Source organism: Adiantum capillus-veneris, chromosome 30 (assembly GCF_014529385.1).
Source record: "Adiantum capillus-veneris isolate H3 chromosome 30, ASM1452938v2, whole genome shotgun sequence".
NCBI classification, from domain to species: Eukaryota; Viridiplantae; Streptophyta; class Polypodiopsida; order Polypodiales; family Pteridaceae; genus Adiantum; species Adiantum capillus-veneris.
The window spans coordinates 12,777,473-12,796,673 of record NC_140960.1 but is presented as its reverse complement, the minus strand read 5'-3'; the positions used below and the strand labels follow the sequence as shown (position 1 = coordinate 12,796,673).

General features: G+C 43.9%; 1 long non-coding RNA gene across 2 annotated transcripts in view; it reads right to left on the bottom strand.

Annotated features, from left to right (window-relative positions):
* LOC147417559 (uncharacterized) overlaps positions 1-12,213 on the bottom strand; it is a 32,748-nt gene extending 20,535 nt beyond the window's left edge. The window contains exon 1 of one of the 2 annotated variants that reach the window (XR_015187242.1): positions 11,656-12,213. This is a non-coding gene — a long non-coding RNA (uncharacterized LOC147417559). The remainder of the gene's footprint in view (positions 1-11,655) is intronic. The other variant, XR_015187241.1, reaches the window with a different exon arrangement.
* Between the last annotated feature and the right edge of the window lie 6,988 nt (positions 12,214-19,201).

The following is a 19,201-nucleotide window of genomic DNA, read 5'->3' as shown; positions in this document are numbered from 1 at the left end:
CATTCATTTGGCATCTAATGATGGATAGTTCTTGAACTTCACCAAATAGCGTCTTGCAACTTTTCCTCTAACCTTTCTTTCTTTATGTGCCAATATTTGTTCAGGAACAAGGATTTCATCCAATTCTTCCACTTCGGGTTGTTCCTCATCAAGCATATTCTCTGGCACATCACCAACAAAAGGTCTTAGAAGGCTGACATGAAAAGCATTATGTATTTTCCAGCCTTCTGGTAGCTTTAACCTGTAAGCTACATCGTTGATCTTTTCTGAAATCTGAAAAGGACCATAATATCGCATACTGAGCTTAGGAAACAAGCCTTCCTTGCCTTTCCTTTTCCTTAACCTGGCCTTTTCAAAGCGCAAAAGCACCCAATCACCAAGTGAAAATACAAGTTCACGATGGTGACGATCAGCAGCTTTCTTTTGCTTAGCCTGAGTCTTCTCAAGAGCAATCTTTATCTTCCTGTATGTTTCATCCATATCTTGCACATACTTGTCTGCCTCAAATATCTTGTCCTTAGTCTGCAAAATGGGCGAGACTTTCTTTCCTCCTTCCACTATCTCAAATGGTGCCTTACCTGTTGACGTATGCAAAGTGTTATTGTAAGCATATTCAACCAATGGGAGATGGTGTTCCCAAGTTGCCTTGTGCTCTGAGACATAACATTTGAGCAAGTCCAAGACAGTAGAATTTGCCTCTTCTGACTGTCCATCAGTTTGCGGATGAAACGAAGAAGAGAACTTGAGCGTAGTGCCCATGTTCTCAAACAATGCCTTCCAGAAAAGACTCGTCATACGTGGATCCCTGTCACTGACAATTGACTGAGGCATCCCATGATATTTAAAGATATTGCTCATGAATATCTTGACCATGTGTTCTGGCTTTATCTTCTTCGTAACAGGAACGAAATGGGCCTGCTTACTGAACCTACAAATGATAGTCCAAATTCCATCATTTCCTGTTTGCATCCTTGGAAGATCAAAGATAAAGTCCATTGCTATACTTTCCCATGGCCTATCACGGATCGGCAATGGCTACAACAATCCCGGTTGCTTTTGTCTGTCAAATTTGACTTTTTGGCATACTAAGCATGATCTTACAAATGTGTCAACATCTTGACGCAAAGCTGGCCAATAGAAGAATGCCTCAACCCCTTTCACTGTCGCATCAATTCCACGATGCCCAGCATAAGGTGGAGCATGACTTTCCATCAAAATCTTTGGCCGTAACTGTTTAGTAACGCATAACTTTCCATGCATCATGAGAAAGTCATTCTTAAGCATATAGTGCTCATGATGTTGCCCATCAACAAGCTGGTCATAGATCCTTGCAAAATCTGAATCTTCAGCATATTGTGTCTTCATTTCGTCTAGTTCACAATGGTACGGAATTGACACTGCTGAAATTAGGGGCTTTCATGACAACGCATCAGCCACCACGTTCTTTTTCCCTTGCACATGCACAATCTGAAAATGGAACATTGACAAGATGTTTGCCCATCGCATGTGCTTCTCAAACAACTTCGTCTGTGTGAGAAAATATCGCAAGGTTTGATGATCCGTTTGGACAACAAAATCAGCCCCTAGCAGATAGTGTTTCCAACTAGTGAGAGCATGAATTACTGCCAGCAATTCTTTCTCATAGACTTGCAAGTTCCTTTCAGTCTTCAAAAGAATTCTGCTCTCATATGCGACTACTCGGCCATTCTGCATTAGAACTGCACCAAGACTATGGCCACACGCATCACACTGAACCACAAAAGGTTTCGAAAGATCTGGCAAAATGATTACCGGATCTGAAGTCAGCTTCTCTTTCAAGTGTTTGAACGCTAAAATTTCCTTGGCTGTCCACTTGAAAGTAACTCCTTTTCATTGTAGTGCATGGAGTGGAGAAGCAATCTCAGCAAAATTTCGGATAAACCTCCTGTAGTAGGAACATAAGCCTAGAAAGTTTCGAATGTCATGTACGGACTTCAAGTCTGGCCATGACCTAATTGCTTCCACTTTAGCAGGATCCATGCGTACCCCATCCTTTGAAACAATGTGCCCAAGGAAGTGAATTTCTTGCAAAAAGAACTCACTTTTCTTCGCATTAATGAGTAGCCTGTTCTTACGTAACTCATTGAAAACTGCAGTCAAGTGATCCCTATGCTCCTCTTCAGACTTTGAGTAGACAATCATGTCATCAAAGAAGGTACCCACGAAGTTTCTATGTGGTCTAAAAATTCTGTCCATCATTCTATTAAATGTGGCAGGAGCATTTGTGAGACCAAATGGCATGACAAGAAACTCATAGAGACCAAATGTTGTCCTGAACGCAGTCTTATGGACATCTTCTGGCCTAATGCGTATCTGATGATACCCACTCTTTAGGTCTATCCTTGTAAACAATGACGCTCCCTCAAGCCGATCAAGAATGTCATCTATCCTCGGTATGGGGAACCTGTTCTTGATGGTATTCTTATTCAAGGCACGATAGTCAATGCACATGCGCCATGAACCATCCTTCTTCTGCACTAAGAGTACAGGCGAACAAAAAGGGGATGAACTGGGCTGAATCAGCCCCTTCTCTAAAAGCTCGTTGACCTGACTCATAATCTCTTTCTGCTGGGTTGCACTAACCCTGTATGGTGGTCTATTCGGTGGACTAGAACCTGGCACAAGATCTATTGTATGATCCTCAGGTCTCTCAGGAGGTAACTCCCCTGGCAAAGAGTCCGAAAAACAATCACTGAAACCACTCAAAAAAGTTGACCTGTCTTTATCTAAGGTAGACAAATTAGATACAACTTGAGGTACTTCTTTTGCAAAGATCAAGTACGCAGAAAGATGATTCTTTATTACAGATGAAATAGCAGAAGCAGAAACAACTGGAACAGACTCGCCTTTAAGCTTTACATCAAGGACATGAGTCTTTCCTCTATGTACAACGGTAATCTTTTTGTTGTAAGTATCCACCATAGCATGCAACCTGTAACACCATGGGATACCCAATAACACATCACAGCCCTCAAGCGGCATAATATGAAATTCTTCCGCATCCACATAGCTCTAAATGTGCAGACGAAGCTTTCCCAGAATGGGAGTAACAGGCTCTGAATGTCCTGGGCATGCCAAACCTGCTTCGCCTGTCATACCCATCTCCTCTGCACGAATGCCCAACTTTGATGCCAATTCTGGTGATATGAAATTTGCACGGGCTCCTGGATCAAAGAAAACCAACACTGTCTGGTCTCTAACTTTGCCCCAAGCTTTGCACAGCTCCGTGGCATCTGTGTTTGGCTGATCTCCAACCAAATCTGGAACAAGTCCTGCACTCGGCTTTGGCTTCTTCCCTTTATGGTCTGACTTGTCATCCTTATCCTGTGACTTCTTCTGTGGGCACTCATTTACAAAGTGTCCTTCATGTTCACAAATGTAGCATTTCTTGGCCTCCCTAAGAGCTTTCCTTTCTTGAAAAGTTTTGCCATAAAAATGCCTTTTTTGTCCTTGTCCTCGTTCCGAAGAAGATTTAGACTGCTTCTTGGACGTATCAGCTTCTTGAGTGGAGGACTTCTTTGCAGGAGACTCAGAAGGCTTTGCTGCAACATTGCCCTTGGTTGAAAACTGTTTGCCCTGGGCCCCTTTCTTGTGGCTATTAAATCCATCGGAATCTCCCTTCGACAGATTGTTGGCCACTCTTGCATTCTCTATCAATTGAAACATATTCATGACAGTAGTCTTTGTGCAGTAGTCCCTGATTTTCTTGGGCAATCCGCAACAGTACTTCTCAATTTGTTCTGACAAAGGCACAAACCTGTAAGAGGTGACTGGCAACAGTGCGGCCCAAAACCGTTTATTGTACTCTTCCAGATCCGCACACTGTTTAGCATTCAACTCGTGCCATTCCGTCATTACATCCACTTCAAAAGTGTTTGTCAACCATGCAGACGCAAAAAGTTGTTTGAATTGGACCCACGTTGTTGGGGCTTGACCCTTGTTCAACAATGCGGTCCACCATTGAAGCGCATTCCCTTTCAAGAAAGTGGCAGCCTTGCGTATCTTTGAAGATTCCGTGAAGTTGCCTCCAGCATAAGCTGCATCGAACTGCTGTATGAAGGTCAAAGCCTTCAATTGGTCCTCAGTTCCTCTGAAAGTTTCAAACTTCACTCCCTGTCCACCTTCCTTGTAATCCTTAGGCTGACTCAAAGGAGCCACATTATCATAAACAGGTGCATGTAGCAGTGGTGCTCCATGAGTGTTCATTCCAGCACTCACATCAACTGTTTTCCCTGTCATATCTGCATTTTGTACGTATGGCTGCGAAAAACCAACCATACCAAATTGTGTTCCAGGCACTCGAAACTGGCCATAGGCACCCTGAAAACCTGGTTGGACACCCATGTTCGAGTACATAGGGTTACCCATGCCTGTTTGCATTGTCCTGAATACATTCCTTGGCATATAACCTGTGGAAGGTCCAGCCATAGCTTGAAACACTGAACCACCTCCAAAATAACGAGGATAAGTATTAGGTAATGGAAGGGTCTGACGCATAGCCTGTTCAATGCTCCCTTGACCATTCACAAATGGTTCCTGTCCAGCTAAAGCAAATTGCTTTGGATCATTGGACACCGCTAGTTGCTCAACCACATGGGCTTTCCCTCGAGCATCATGAGTCCTCTGCGCATTGGAAATCTCCTTTTCCTGCAACGGCTCAGTCATGCCCTGTGTAGGAGGCTGAAAACCCTATGTCGGAGATTGTAAGAATTCCTGCATCCTTGGATTGTTAGCCAACTGCTGAAACATGTCCATCCAACAATGCAATTGAGTTCTAAACAACCTGTCCTCTTCTTGAAGAGTTGAAGGAATTTTCTCTGTGCCATGTGAGGAAGATCCCTCTTCAGGTACTTGGTCTCTCTTCTCTGCCATATCGACAAGCTCTGTGTTGCTTTCACCCACAACAATCCACGCTACACTACACTTTTTGAAGAAAAAGTGACTATCCCGTCGATGGAACCATATAACCGGCCTGTACAACGTAGAGGGCGGTACTATTTCAATTACCTGTTAACTTTACACAGAGCATTGAGAAGGGAAGAGAACACAGTTGCGTCCAGCGACTAGAATGTCACTGCGCACATGAGACCGACACCCTGTGGGCCCCAAAGACTGGCGCCCCTTTCGGTATTTCTTTATTCAAATTAAGGTAGACAATCCGACCACTTAGCACAAGCTTTCACAAAGCTGTCCAAACCTGGCGAGGGCTGAAAACGCAGGTTTTCGACCGGATTTCGACAACATAACGGCGCAAAAACCCTTGTAGGTCAAAAACACCTGTCTAGGACGGATTCCCTCGATATCTGGAAGCTTTCTGGTGAGCTGTCACAGAATTTCAGCAGGCTGTAATTCCCTGTTTTTCACTACCGGGTGCCCAAAAGCCTGTACACGCATCCCAAGGCTCTCACGAGACTCTCCCGGTGTTCCCTTGCAGTTTAGGTGCGAAACCCTAAACCTGCAGAAAAACACAGCAGGCTGTAATTCCCTGTTTTGGATCGTTTTTAGCAGAGCGAACACGCCTACGCGTGTCCCAAGGGCTCCCGCACGCAATGGGACAGTTCCCCTATGAATTGGACGAGTTTTCACGCGAGAAAACTCTTCGAACTTGCAATCTTTCGCGATGGAACTGTGCGTACCTGTGGGGGATTAGCAATTAGCTAATCCGGTTCCTGTTCAGAAGGCTCTTGCCTTGGCAAACCCGCATAAACCCCCAGAATTGTACATGTTCAACTGAGTAGCCCATCTAGTGGGGTATTACCATATGTACCAAAGGGGAGAGAGAGATGCACGAGAGCAAATCATCGCGCTACATGAGACAGAGGAGAAGGCAAGCTTTCCAATAAAGCTGTAGACCTGCACCCACTACTCACACACACACTGTAGCTCACTTAATGCAAAAATCAGCCTCCTCTGTCAAATTGGGCGCCCCCTCTTGCTGATGGAAGTGGAAAATCCACCTGGAACCGCCATGTGTCCAATTTACCCCTTTTGAGTTAATTCTCTAGTTCCCACTGACTTATAAAGTTATAACTGACTTTCCGAGTGGCCCAGACTTCATTTGGCGCACACAGGCTTCCATACTCATCAGAATTCAGTGCTAACTGGCCCGACCAGTCCCAGACTGACCGACCTAGACTCCCGATGTGAGAAACCTATTCGGCCGCAACCGTTTCACACTGACCATACAATGTCCACTTGCACCTTTTCAAGGGTCCCGGGGAAACAAGTAAAAAAATAAAAATAAATAAAAATATCTAGTACTTATTTATGGAAGGCAACAGGAAAAATACACCTCCTGGTGACATTCAGCATACGAATCGCAGCAGAACAACCCCGAGTTGGTTGCAGATGTTCCCCATCTTTAGCCCAAGAAAACGCAGCCAAAGTAGTCATTTTCAGCCACCGAAACAATCTTGAATTCAGCGATTAAAAGATCACAGATTTCAACCATCAAGTCGTTGTCGTCATCACCATCGTCGTCATCGGCATAGTCCAAATTGCATCAGTCCATTGCATACGTTGTACACCTTTGTGCAATCAAAGTAGACCACTCTCGCCGACGAGAGTGGGGCCTTCGGAAGAGGGTTTTACAACCTCTCGGGTGTCGTATCTCTTCTCTCTCCTTCTCTCAGTCTCATTCACTTGCACGCACAATATCCACTCACTTTGTTCATGATCATAGCACTCTCCATAAGACGGAAGGCTCTCTCCTTCCCTAAGAACTAAAAGGAACCTTGAGCAATAAGGATCACTAATCTTGAGAAAATACAACATTCATTCCGTTGCACCTTACATTGGTATCAGAGCTTTGGAAGTATTTTGCGTTACTCAAGGAAAGAACCACAAGAATTTTTTTGCTTGTTGAGGTCGCACGAACCCAAGTTTACTTGGGCGTGGCGATTCCTAATCGTGTTTTGTTGAAGAGTAACAGGAATCCCAAGAAAGAAGGGCTTGTCCAACCTTCCCTTGTGTCTCTTTTCACTCATTGAGAGCGGGCCGTGCACTTAGCGGCCGGCCAATCGACGTGAGGTGGGAAATAGCAACCTTGGTGTGAGCACAAGGCCGCCAAGGGGTGCGCTCGCAGAAAGGAGTAGAACTCGGGTGAAGAGAAGATCCTTCTCCAACACAATTTGCAAGCGAAAGAAAACCTCAAGAACCTCAAGATCCCCAAGAACCCAAGCACCCAAGTTCCTCGTGAACTTCAGAACCCAAGACCCCAAGAACCCAAGTTCCTCGTGAACTTCAGAACCCAAGACCCTCAAGAACCAAGTTCCTCGTGAACTTAAGAACCCAGACCACAAGAACCCACGACTTTAGAATGATCATCACTCGAAGCGAATGGATACTTCGCTTGGAGGTGATGAGCATGAGAGAGGCGAAGAAGAATTTTCCCCACTATGAGGTTTTTCTGACCCTTCCCCATCTACGACAAAGATTGCACTAAGTCCTATGGAGGAGTTAAAGCAGATGTTTATGAAAAGAATGGCAAAAATGAAACGCAGACACGCAGAAGAAAAAGCAGAAAAAGAAGCCGAAAGAAAGGCAAGACAAGAACGGCGCAACCGACACATGCAAGAGTTCTTGCAACTCTTGTATCCCGTGCCGACACAGATGCAAGAGATTCAAGAGACGGAGACTCTCTCAGTCTCTTCTTCTCCACAACATGACACACAGGATTTGCATGATTGTGTAAAGCATGATGATGATTTGATTGACAATGACTTGCATGATGCTTTGATTAACAATGATAAGCATGATGATGAGAAGCATGATGAATTGAATGATAATGATTTGCATGATGATTTGGATGTCAATGATTTGCATAATGATTTGGATGACAATGACAAGCATGATGATTTGCATGATCAAGATGTGATTTCTCACAAGCATGATGATTTGCATGATCAAGATGTGATTTCTCACAAGCATGATGAATTGCATGAAGATGATGTGATTGTTCACAAGGATGATGTGTTAGTGGATGCTTTTCCTAGAGAAACTAACCTCGTTATAGATTCGATCAATCACGAAGATCCGATCTTGGCTTTCGAGTCAAGGTCCAAAGAACCCCCATAGGACAATTCGATCATTCAGGACGAACCGATCTTGGCTCTCGAGCCTTGGTCCAAAGAACCCTCACAGGAAGTATTGTGTGTTCGCATGATTGATACCCACGCATTGTTCGAGTGTTTCATTCGTGACGGTTTCCTGTATTTTAGTCAGCATCGTTATGTGATCCCTTTTCCTAGGCATGACATATTGTATGTTGAGCACGTTTCTATCATGGATGAGCACGAATGTATGCGGATTGTTCATGAAAAGCTGAAAAGTATTTATGTCAGGAAGTCACATTCCATGTCTCTTCCTTGGCATGACACAGTTTCCGAAAGGGCACATGATTGTATGAGCACCAAGCATGGGCATTTCCATTGTGATTTGCCACAGTTGATAGATTTCGATCAAACAGAAAAGATTCGACCTCATTGTTTGCATGTGTTTGATGAACGGTTTGTCACTCCGTCTCTATGTTCATCGACATTGTATACACAGTCTTTAGAAAATACAAGATTTTTTTCCTTCACTTTACATGGAATGGGTATGTTCATGGTTTTGTGTTGGAGAATTTTCAGCCATGGAGATTCTTGAAGACGAAGAAGCAAGACTCTAGACGAAGTTGAAGCATCAAAGGAGCCACAGAAGACTTTGAGTCGCTTTCGGCACGGCCCAAGGAAGCAAGCGTTGCAGACCTTTATGAAGTTCATGTACCGCTCGACCCACACAGCAGAGTGGGCCAGCGAAGAGTAACTTCCAGGATTCCAGATGCTGTTGGCGATCTCCCTCGACGCCATACAATTCGGTACCAGTACCTCACTTTGAAAAGGAGGGGATGTCACGTGACACATCCCAACCCTATGTGTCCGTGGACAAGCTACACCACAGCAGGTTCAGTCAGTTCAATCAGTCAATCTAGATTAGCAATAATCTGGCACTTTTGTGAGTCTATTCGCAGACCGTGCATGCCCAGTCACTTAGCATAGATGCATATCCTCCGGTTGCACACAGCATGATCATCGGAATTCCCATCAGAATCCATTAGCATCAGTTAGGGGAATTTTCCAGTGCATTTAGCCTATTTTCCTATTTTTGGTTATTTTCACTTATTATTTTTAAGTGACTTTCCAACAAAAGTAGGTAGGGTAATTTTGCTAAGTTAATATATAAGCAAACCCAAGTTAGCACTTTCTGGCAGAAGAGGCAGCAGGAGCTTCCCACTCAATAGGCAACTTCTCAGCAGTACCCCCCCTCAGCATTAGACCAACCTTCCCTTGGCGTTTTCTTCACAGAAGCCTCGCCTACAAGTTTCCAGTCCTTAGCGCTTTCTCCCACATCATACCATCGCCATAAACCTCGTCTCCGGCGTTTTTCCCGCGACCTACAAGCCTCATCCCCAACGTTTTCCTTGCAAAAACGCCAGCAGCACTTGCAGATATCAGCGTTTTTCAGCCAGCGATCTCAGCAGCAAAAAACGCAGATTTCAGCCTTGAAGAAACGCATGTTTTCAGCATACGAATCGCAGCAGAACCGCCCCAAGTTGGTTGCAGATGTCCCCCCATCTTTAGCCTAAGAAAACGCAGCCAAAACAGTCATTTTCAGCCACCGAAACAATCCCGAATTCAGCGATTAAAAGATCACAGATTTCAGCCATCAAGTCGTCGTCGTCGTCATCGACATAGTCCAAATTGCATCAGTCCATTGCATACGCATTGTACACCTTTGTGCAATCAAAGTAGACCACTCTCGCCGACGAGAGTGGGGCCTTCGGAGGAAATAGGAAGAGAGAATTCTCTGGCTAGTTTTGTTGCTTTATTTTCTAAGTGGCTGCCCACTTATTAAGTGGACGGCCGGCATATTTTAAAATTGGTATGAACCTGCCCAAAAACTAAATAAAACCTTATAAGTTAAAAACAATGCCTTTCACAATACTTCCCAGGCGTCCCTGGATGCAACCACATGCACAAATGCAATGCAAACATAGATTCCTCACGGGAAAGCGTCTGCTCTTCCCGGAAAACTCGTTAAAATATTCCGCTTTTTAAGAAAAGCTTCTCAGAACCCATCTTTATTCTTGTGCTTGCATCTTTACGCGTATTCCTCTTTCCAGCTCGGGTATCCTGCCAGAACAACGAGATATTCCCTTTTCGATGCTCCCGTTACCTTATCACGTGGCGCATCAGGAATATTCTTTTCCGGTCTCTCCCACCGAACTAACGGTAAAACCCTTTCGCGATGCTTAATGTCACCCATCATATGACGCATCAGAGTTTTCCCTTCCTGATGGCTTTTAATAATTCCAATAGATCTACAGTTCCTAACCTTACGGTTCAAGTGCACATCTTTAAATATCCTAATTTCAATAAAAGGAAATTACTCAAGAAAATAAGAAAATAGTCCATTAAGCAACAGCTTGTGTGAGGCAGCTTGTAGGAAATCACAGTTTTTATTCCCTCTGTTATAGAATAAAGAAATACCAAAAGGGGCGCCAACCTTTGGGGCCTACAGGTGTCGCTGTCTGCTTGGGAGCATTCTAGCTTCCTAGCCGTGCTTTTAATTTGAAGTGTAATTCCAGTCTCAGTTACAGGTTCCTTTTAAGTCATTGCTTTGTATCGTATAGTCAAGTGTTAAAGAATCGGGTGAAAGCTAATGTCTACCGCCCTACGGGCCGGTTTCACCCACAATCATTGCATTCCAAGAGATGACATCCCGGTGAACAGGAAGCTTCTCAAGCACTTTTTGTGATTTATGAAGTGCACCACATGTGGAATACATGATGTACTTGATTGCATTTGGAGAGATCTTTGCAGATGCTGAAAACAACCCCGAACTATTGGAAATCATGATCTGAATACTTTTGACTTGCCGCCTTGCAGAGCCCCAAAGAAGGAAGGCCCCTCAAGCTAAAGCATGTGAGGAGAGCCCATCTAGCTGCGACCATGGCTGATGATGCCAGGTCTATGGTGGTGCTCGGAGGAAATAGGGGAGACACTAGAGCAAGGGATGTAGTCGAGCTGGAACAAGGTAGCTGCATTCAAAAAGTCGTCGCGGTCAAGGGCGTGCATGGGCACCTCTCTCTCTCTCTCTCTCTCATTACGGTGTCGCAAACTTGCCTGGCGCTCAGTGCACACTAGTCAAGACCTGTCGTGCATATAGTATAGATTGTTTTGTACATTTCTATTTTGTATAGATATACTAGTATTTCTTTCTTACCAATGGCTTGCGATGAATACTGGAGTATTGCTGCCATAGGTGACAACACCTCCTCTGCCTACCTAGCTTCTTGCCAATTGAAGATTCCCGTTTATTTCTACCGCCCCCGCAACCTGAAGGCAACACACACACACACACACATAGAGCAAGAACCCTGCACTCTCTCTCTCTCTCTCTCTCTCTCTCTCTCTCTCTCTCAACATTCAACACCTCCTCTGCCCGCCTAGCTTCTTGCCAACTGAAGATTACCATTTATTTCTGTCCCCCCCACAACCTCAAGGCAGCACACACAGCAAGAAACCCTCTCTCTCTCTCTCTCTCTCTCTCTCTCTCTCTCTCTCTCTCTCTTACCTTCAAGGCTGTGACAGGCTGTGAGTCCAGGCGCAAAGGTTGTCTTTTAAGTAGCAGGAACCTCCATGCCATGCCAGTGCTTGTGATTTTGCCCTCTCCACTCTCTTCCTCAGCTACACATCCTGTGCCGCCTCCCGCTTTGGTTCCAAGATGCTTACCGCCACGGATAGCAGGGCTCAACACATAGTTGCCCGCTGCGTGTCCAGAAATTTTGCTTTGGGGAGCGTTGTCGCGACGATCATTGCCTGTAGGGAGTGCAACAAACCTGGCGGCAGGGTCCAAACTTGAAGGACCTTCAGAAAATTGACTGAAGCCTCTTCCATGTGCGCAACTTTTCAGTGGGAGGCCCAGGGTGATTTTGCCGCCTCCTTGGGCCTCCCACTCTTCTTCCTCAACTACACCTCATGTGTCGCCACCTGTTGCGGAGGGGTTTTTTTTGGGAGAGAGAGAGAGAGAGAGAATCCATTTAGATGGTGCCTGGGAGGGAGATAAAATAGGCGAGCAGAAGTCGGGGTCTCCGTCTCTCACCCGACTCCCCATCTCTATGTCACAGACACATGCGCGCGTGATTCAAAATTGGAAAATTACCAAAATACCCCTCTAATTCGTGGAAATTTCCAAAATATCCCTCAAAGTTCAAAAATTCCCAAAACCCTCATCTTTATTCCTTTTTGACAATAAGATCCGTTTTTGAGTGCTTAGAATGTCATTTGTCACAAATTAACTCGCAAAAAATGTCGATTATGTCTAAAAATAATGAAACGATTCATCCCCAAAAGCCTACATAACCAACTCGAATTGTAATTTTAGCATCTTGTATTGATAGACAATAAGTCTTCTTATAAAAAGCTACAAATTTTTTATCTTTGGAGAAATTTAATCTCACAACCAAGGGTATTTTGGGAATTTTGGAAAATTTGAAGGACATTTTGGGGATTTATAACAAACTATTGGTGGCATTTTTGGGAGCTATTTTGATAATTTTTCCATTCAAAATTTCAGAACGATTGGACACTATGGGGCAGCCGATAGAGGAGCTTCTGCCACGTGGAGGGCCGAAATCCCTCCATGCTTTATCTATGGTATAGATAGATATAGATATCAACGGACACTCTATGGGGCAGCCGGATAGAGGAGCTTCGATCACGTGGAGGGCCGAAATCCCTCCACGCTTTATCTATAGTATAGATGGTGGTCATACTATCGTACCTAGACATTGTAATTTCTTTGGCTTTCTAATATATCTATGCTTGAAGTTATGTTAAAAAGGATAAAGAGGCCTCTTTCTCTGTGAATATGCAAAAGCGACATCAATCCAAGGAAGAAGAGCATTATTTTGGTCTATCCATACGGGCCTATTAGCCGTTCAACATGGCTCTCCTATTGCCTTCAATAGTGTTTTATAGATAGAGAGATAGGGGTGGAAAGATGCATCAATTCACACACACATACACATCTCAACAAAAGAACTACACTCAAAACAACCATTCTTTAAAACGTTGCTACATTTGTTTCTCCCTTGCTATTATCTATCTATACTATACTATATATATAATGGAGCTTAAAATTTTCAAAGAAGAAGAGGGCATCCACATGTCATGCATGCATCCGTTGACTCCAAGGAAAACCTTGTAAAATCTTTAATCTAAAATGCAAAAGTGAAGGCTAATAAGCTCTAAAAGTTTGGTGATATTTGTACTTTATCTATACTAAATATAATCGTAGGGACATACTCGATCGAATGCACTTCACATTAATTAATTTTCATCCATGGTTCCTTTGGAATCACGAATTCAAAAGCAAAAATCTCTTTCCACATCAGAGACCGCTCATCCTCCCTGCGCCTCCTCAGTGATCGCCATGGAGGTCGGCTGCATCGTGATGGTAGCCTTGAAACCTCCCCCCCCGCCTCCCCGGCCCAATTTCCTCCTCCCCTCGCTCGACGTGACAAATTCAACCACCTCTACATTTCCTGACTCGTCACGTATGTTGCCTCTGCATCCGCTCATGCGTCAACCTCAGATGCAGATGGGAGCCCTGTCTCTATCTTGGTTTTCAAGACAAAGAGCCCAACACACCCTTTCTCTCTCCCATTCCTTCGTGCTCGCATGTCACCAAATACCACCTCGCCAGACTGTCCAAGCTTGAGAGAGAGAGAGAGAGAGAGCATTGCACAATGGCCAGGCCAAACTGTGTCTGCCTTGATCAACCATGACTCCGTTTCATGATCGGGAAGCATAGTGTTTGTATGATGGAAAGGCAAAGATCAGAGTATGCTAGCGAAGATATGAGCAGGACAACACCATCCAAGCCCAACGGAACGCGAGGCTTTTCCAAATTTTAATGATGCTCTCACATCAGCTACAATCTTGGCTTTCAAAGACATTACAGTGAATTCATCTGGCTTTGGCCACTCCATGCTACGCAAGGTTGTAGCCTCCAAAGGTTGTAGCTCTCCGTAGCCTTGCTCATCTGTAGGTACAATGTACTTGTGGGTGTAGAAGAACACCCTTTGCCGTGCAAGGTTTGATGAAGTTGTGTTGGGGAAGAGCATATCCCCAAGACTTGCATGCATGTAGATGTTTTTCCTTCTAGCCTTGTGGAGGAGCAACCGCTCTCGTGCCTTTCAGGCACATTTACGGAACAGTTCGTGAGAAAGTCCAATTTTTTTACCACCAAAACCATTGAAGTGCAAGGGACATACAATTACAAGGAAAATCCCTTGGGTTAGTGATCCCTCGTAGACGCATGTGTCCAAACATGAAGACATGTTAAATGATTGCCACCGTACCCTTGTCTCTTACTTGCTTGAAGCCTATTAGTCTTCCATTCCAATGGAGATCAACGTTTGTTCTTTCACGAACACAATGGGGACCTATTGCGGAAGGCTGCATGTAGACCCAAGCACCTTCTTGAAAAACCTGAGGTTCCCATTGCTGCTCCTCATTCTTCGAGTTGTGGAGAACCATACTTTGAATGATGGGTTTGGGACATCTATTTTGACCATTGTTGGCCATGGATGCTTAAGTGGGAGCTTGAAATTGCAATGGAGAGCTTGGGGAAGGAGGAGGGAGACAGAGTTTAGAGAGAGAGTGGGAGCTTAAAGTTGCAATGGAGAGCTTGAGGAAGGAGGAGGAAGAGAGAGTGGGAGCTTAAAGTTGCAATGGAGAGCTTGAGGAAGGAGGAGGGAGAGAGAGTTTAGAGAGAGAGTAGGAGCTTAAAGTTGCAATGGAAAGCTTGAGGAAGGAGGAGGGTGTAAGAGTTTAGAGAGAGAGTGGGAGCTTTGTGTTATGGAAAGGAGCTATGGAGGAAGGGAGTCTTGGGAAAGAGGTTCTAGAGTGAGAAAATGACTTTTTGATCATAGGGTAGGTTTGGAGGGAGTTTTGGATGGAATATTTTGAATTTAAGGTTTTTTTGAAAATTTTAAAATTTTAGGGTTTTTGCAAAAACGTGTCTGTGGACCCACCACTTCCACCCCCCCCCCCCCCCCCCCCCTTTTATCCATCCACTCCCTCTAGGAGACAAAGCAATAAATTAGTGGACAACCCTATTATTCCCTCTACTTTCTTAAGTTTTAGACTTATATACATTGCTCTCTTCCTATTGGTTGGAGCCTAATTAACCTTAATCCTATATGGCCCAAGGAGAGTTATTTTTCTTAATGATTTCGGTGCACTCATGGCTCCTACTGTGTATTACCCACCTAAAGAACCAAAACAACCAGAACCTTAGAGCATGATAGGAAATGTTGGACCACCAACAGCCGCACACGCCTCAGATGAAGAGAGGTATAGCTTGGACGCAAGAACACTTATGTTCATAGCTCATGGAGGGTTGTCAGGCCAAAGACAAGCTTATCCACAAAGGGCAAATCAAGGGACACAAAGACCTGCATTAGGACCTTGTTATAAGTGTGGAGGTGACCATTTGATGAATGTTTGTCCACATACAGAGATCATTAGAATAAATGCATATTGCACAGAGTGTGGTGTCACTCACTTCATTGAGGATTGTTCAAAGAATCCCAACAAAGTGCAAAAGACAACATTGAACATGCTAGAGTCTATTCCTACTAGCAGTGGGTCTGAAAATGAAACTTTGATACCAACGCAAGTTGTTACTAGAGCTCAAGCGAAGAAAACCACTAGAGAACCAGAGAATGGAAAGTCAGAGACTGAATTGGCTAGTCAAGGACGACGAAGCCATAGAAACACATGGAAAGCTAGTCAAGCACGCATGAAACTGAAAAAAGAACAGCAAAACGTGATTCTAGCTGAGGAATTAAAACAAACAAAAGACAGATTAGAGAAACTTGAGAGTCAAAATGGAATACGGGAAATGGACTCTGAAAAGTCGAAACTGAAGAGCGTCAAAGAGACAACGAGCGTGAGCTCAGGGGGATCAGTGTTAGTCGACAAAGTACACGAACCATTGGACGCACTGATGAGAGCTTACGAAGCGAGATTAAACAGCAACAAAACACAAGAACAACGGTGGTTGACTTTTCCAAACGTGGAATTGGAAAAGCAGAGACTCAAAATGTGTCAGAGAATGATCGAGATTGCACAAGCCTTGTTAGAACCACCTAGAGAACCAATGAATTGTGGAGCGGAAAACCCAATTCATCAAGAGACTATCCTCTCACGGGTAGTTGAAAAGCCTAATAGTGCACAAAAGCCTGAAAAAATGCACGTGGATGAACGTATAGTGATGAACACAACAGATCAAGAAATAGAGAGTTTTCATCCTGTGATACAGAGGTCTTACGGAAGAGATGAGGATTAAAATGAGTTTTGGAAACAAGTGAGAGAGGCAAACTTTGCAAACGAGCTGAGTTGTCAAGCTAATCAGACTAATGGGGAAAAGGACATCAGGAATCCTCCCATAGAGGAATTTGAGGCAGGATCTCAAGTGGACTTAGGTATGCATTCTTACTGTGCAGATGGAGGCTCTATTAGAACAGTAGAGAGTAAACCTCATTCATTGAATACCTTACCTTCATACTTAGGAGAATACAAAGCAAAGTCTAAGATTAGAGCGCTTCGCTCAGGAGGAATCTCTTCAGAAAAGGTTATGGACTCACAAGGATTGATAGAGATTTTGTCAACACCAGTGACATGCACTATCACCCTAGCTGAGCTTTTGAGACTATGACCAAACATGTGGGCAACTGTAGGAAAATGCTTGGAGAAATTTGGGATAAAAGATCCTACTGCAAAACTGCAAGAGGGCATACAAGAGCTGAGTAAGCCACAAAAAACGCTAAGCCTGTACCTTTGAACAAGGTCGGAGAGTATTGAGAAGGAGAAGAGGAGAATACACCCTTACCAGTTGAATTCCAGGGAGTTAACACGATGGCAATACTTAACAGTGGGGTTGGGGTAGCCATTGCTACAAAAGAAATCTGGAAAAAATGGGGAAAACCGGCAATAAGAAAAACGAGGTTGAAACTCCAACTAGCGGACGGACATATGGAGAGACCTTTGGGACTATTAGAGAAAGTCGTAGTGACTTCTTGCAAAATCGAGTACGAGCATACCTTTGCTATTGTTGACTTTGGCAAGGAGAATAACTATGATATTATACTTGGAAGACCGTTCATGAGACAATTGAAAATGGTTCAGGATTGGGGTTACGACCAAATATACTTGAGACATATGGAAACCACTACTCGTGTGAACCTAAAAGACCATAGCTACAAGGATATGAAAGGAACACCAGTTGAAGAGTTTGATTCAGCTACTTTGGCAGGATCAGAGTTTCCAGCTTGGTTAGGCAAACCCAAAGAGTTATGGATGTGTGGAGCTTCGAACTGTGAAAGTCTGAAGCGTGAAGAATGTGTTTTAGAAAGGGCAATTGAAGACGAAACTTATGTAGGTGAACCCTTTCTAGAGGATGCACTTGAACCATTAGAATGGACACACATTCTAGCAACCCTAGATGTTTGTGCAATTCAAGATGGTCCCACAACGAAGTTTTGTGATAAAGATGGATATGATGTGGTTCCGTACTTCATGATGAGAGCTGTACTCGAAAAAGAGACTGAACAGAATGATACACCAAACAAGGAAGATGAAGAGGAGATGTTTCACGACATTCCCGATCATCCAGAATGGGAAAATGAAGTTGACAATGAGTCCACAAACAAGTCCAGCGAGAACGAGGAAACCATAAAGGATGTCAGGTTCTATGACTTCCCAAATCAGACTGAAAAACGCTAGAAACGCTACAGAGAAAAGAGAAAAACTAAAGGGGTTAGAAACAATCCGATGCCTAGGATAAGAGGGAAAAACCAATTCCTAATGTTAGTAAAGGCGGAAGATTGTGTCAAGGACAAGATTTCTGGAAGAATGAGAGGAAATGTGGAAACAAGCTCACGGAAGGACAAACGAAGCTCGAGAAATAGAGTCCAACCCAGTGAAACGAAAACCGAAACAGATAAAGCAGGAAAGAACATGAGAAACAAGGAAAACAAAGAGTCCAAATTAGAACGCCGAAACAAGTACAGAGAGTTAAAGAAAACTCTGAAAGAACTTTGGACGATTGAAATCAAGAGTGGTGAGGACGAAAACGCCAATATCAAGGGAAACATGGATGTCCCCTCTCACTACAGGAAATTTACGATAGAGGATAGGAAGGTGATATTAACCCAGCCTATCAGAGAAAGAAAGGAGAACGAATCCTATGATGGACCGGAGGACGCTAAAAAAGTTGATTTAGCAGCTCCAGGAGAGGAACCGAGACCGGTATACATAGCTACAGATTTGTCTCCGGAAGAAGAAGAGAGACTTTTGAGTCTTCTCAGAGAATACAGGGATGTGTTTGCATGGTCGTACAAGGACTTGAAAGGAGTCGATCCATCAATATGCCAACACACTATTCCATTGAAACAAGACGCTAAGCCTAGCAGACAGACATCGTACACGTATAATGACACGTTTGCTAAGCGAATCAAAGAAGAAATAGACAAGATAATGGAAGTTGAATCCCCTTCCTCGTAGATGACACCATTGTCTACTAGGTATAGAGCCTTCTTGGTCAAGTCCTTTAGAGTTGAGCTTTTCTTCATATGCAAATCCTTCTAGAGATCCGCATTTCTAAGTCCTTGGATAAATATCAACATGAGTCTGGACTGAGTGGGTAACTCTTCCACCAGGCAGAATTTTATGTAGCGTTTCAACTGTAAGGCTGCTTTTCTAATGGATTCTCCCTCTTTCTGCTTGAATGTATGGATTTGCGAGACCGTATTATGAGCTATTCCTCTTTCAGAGAATTCCTTGATAAACGCGTCAAATACCTCCTCCATTGACTCAAAATATATACGTTCAACAGAGTCAAACAAGGTGGTGGCATCCTCCTCTAGAGTTAACTTAAATCTTGTGAATTGTGTGGGAATGTCTAGTACTTCCTCAGCCTTAATGACACGCACAAAGGCTGCCACGTGATCTCTTGGATCCCTATTTCCAAAATATTTCTTGTTAACCCATTTTTGGACTTGAGAAGGTCTGATCCTCCGATGATCCATCATTCTAAACAAAGGATCCTC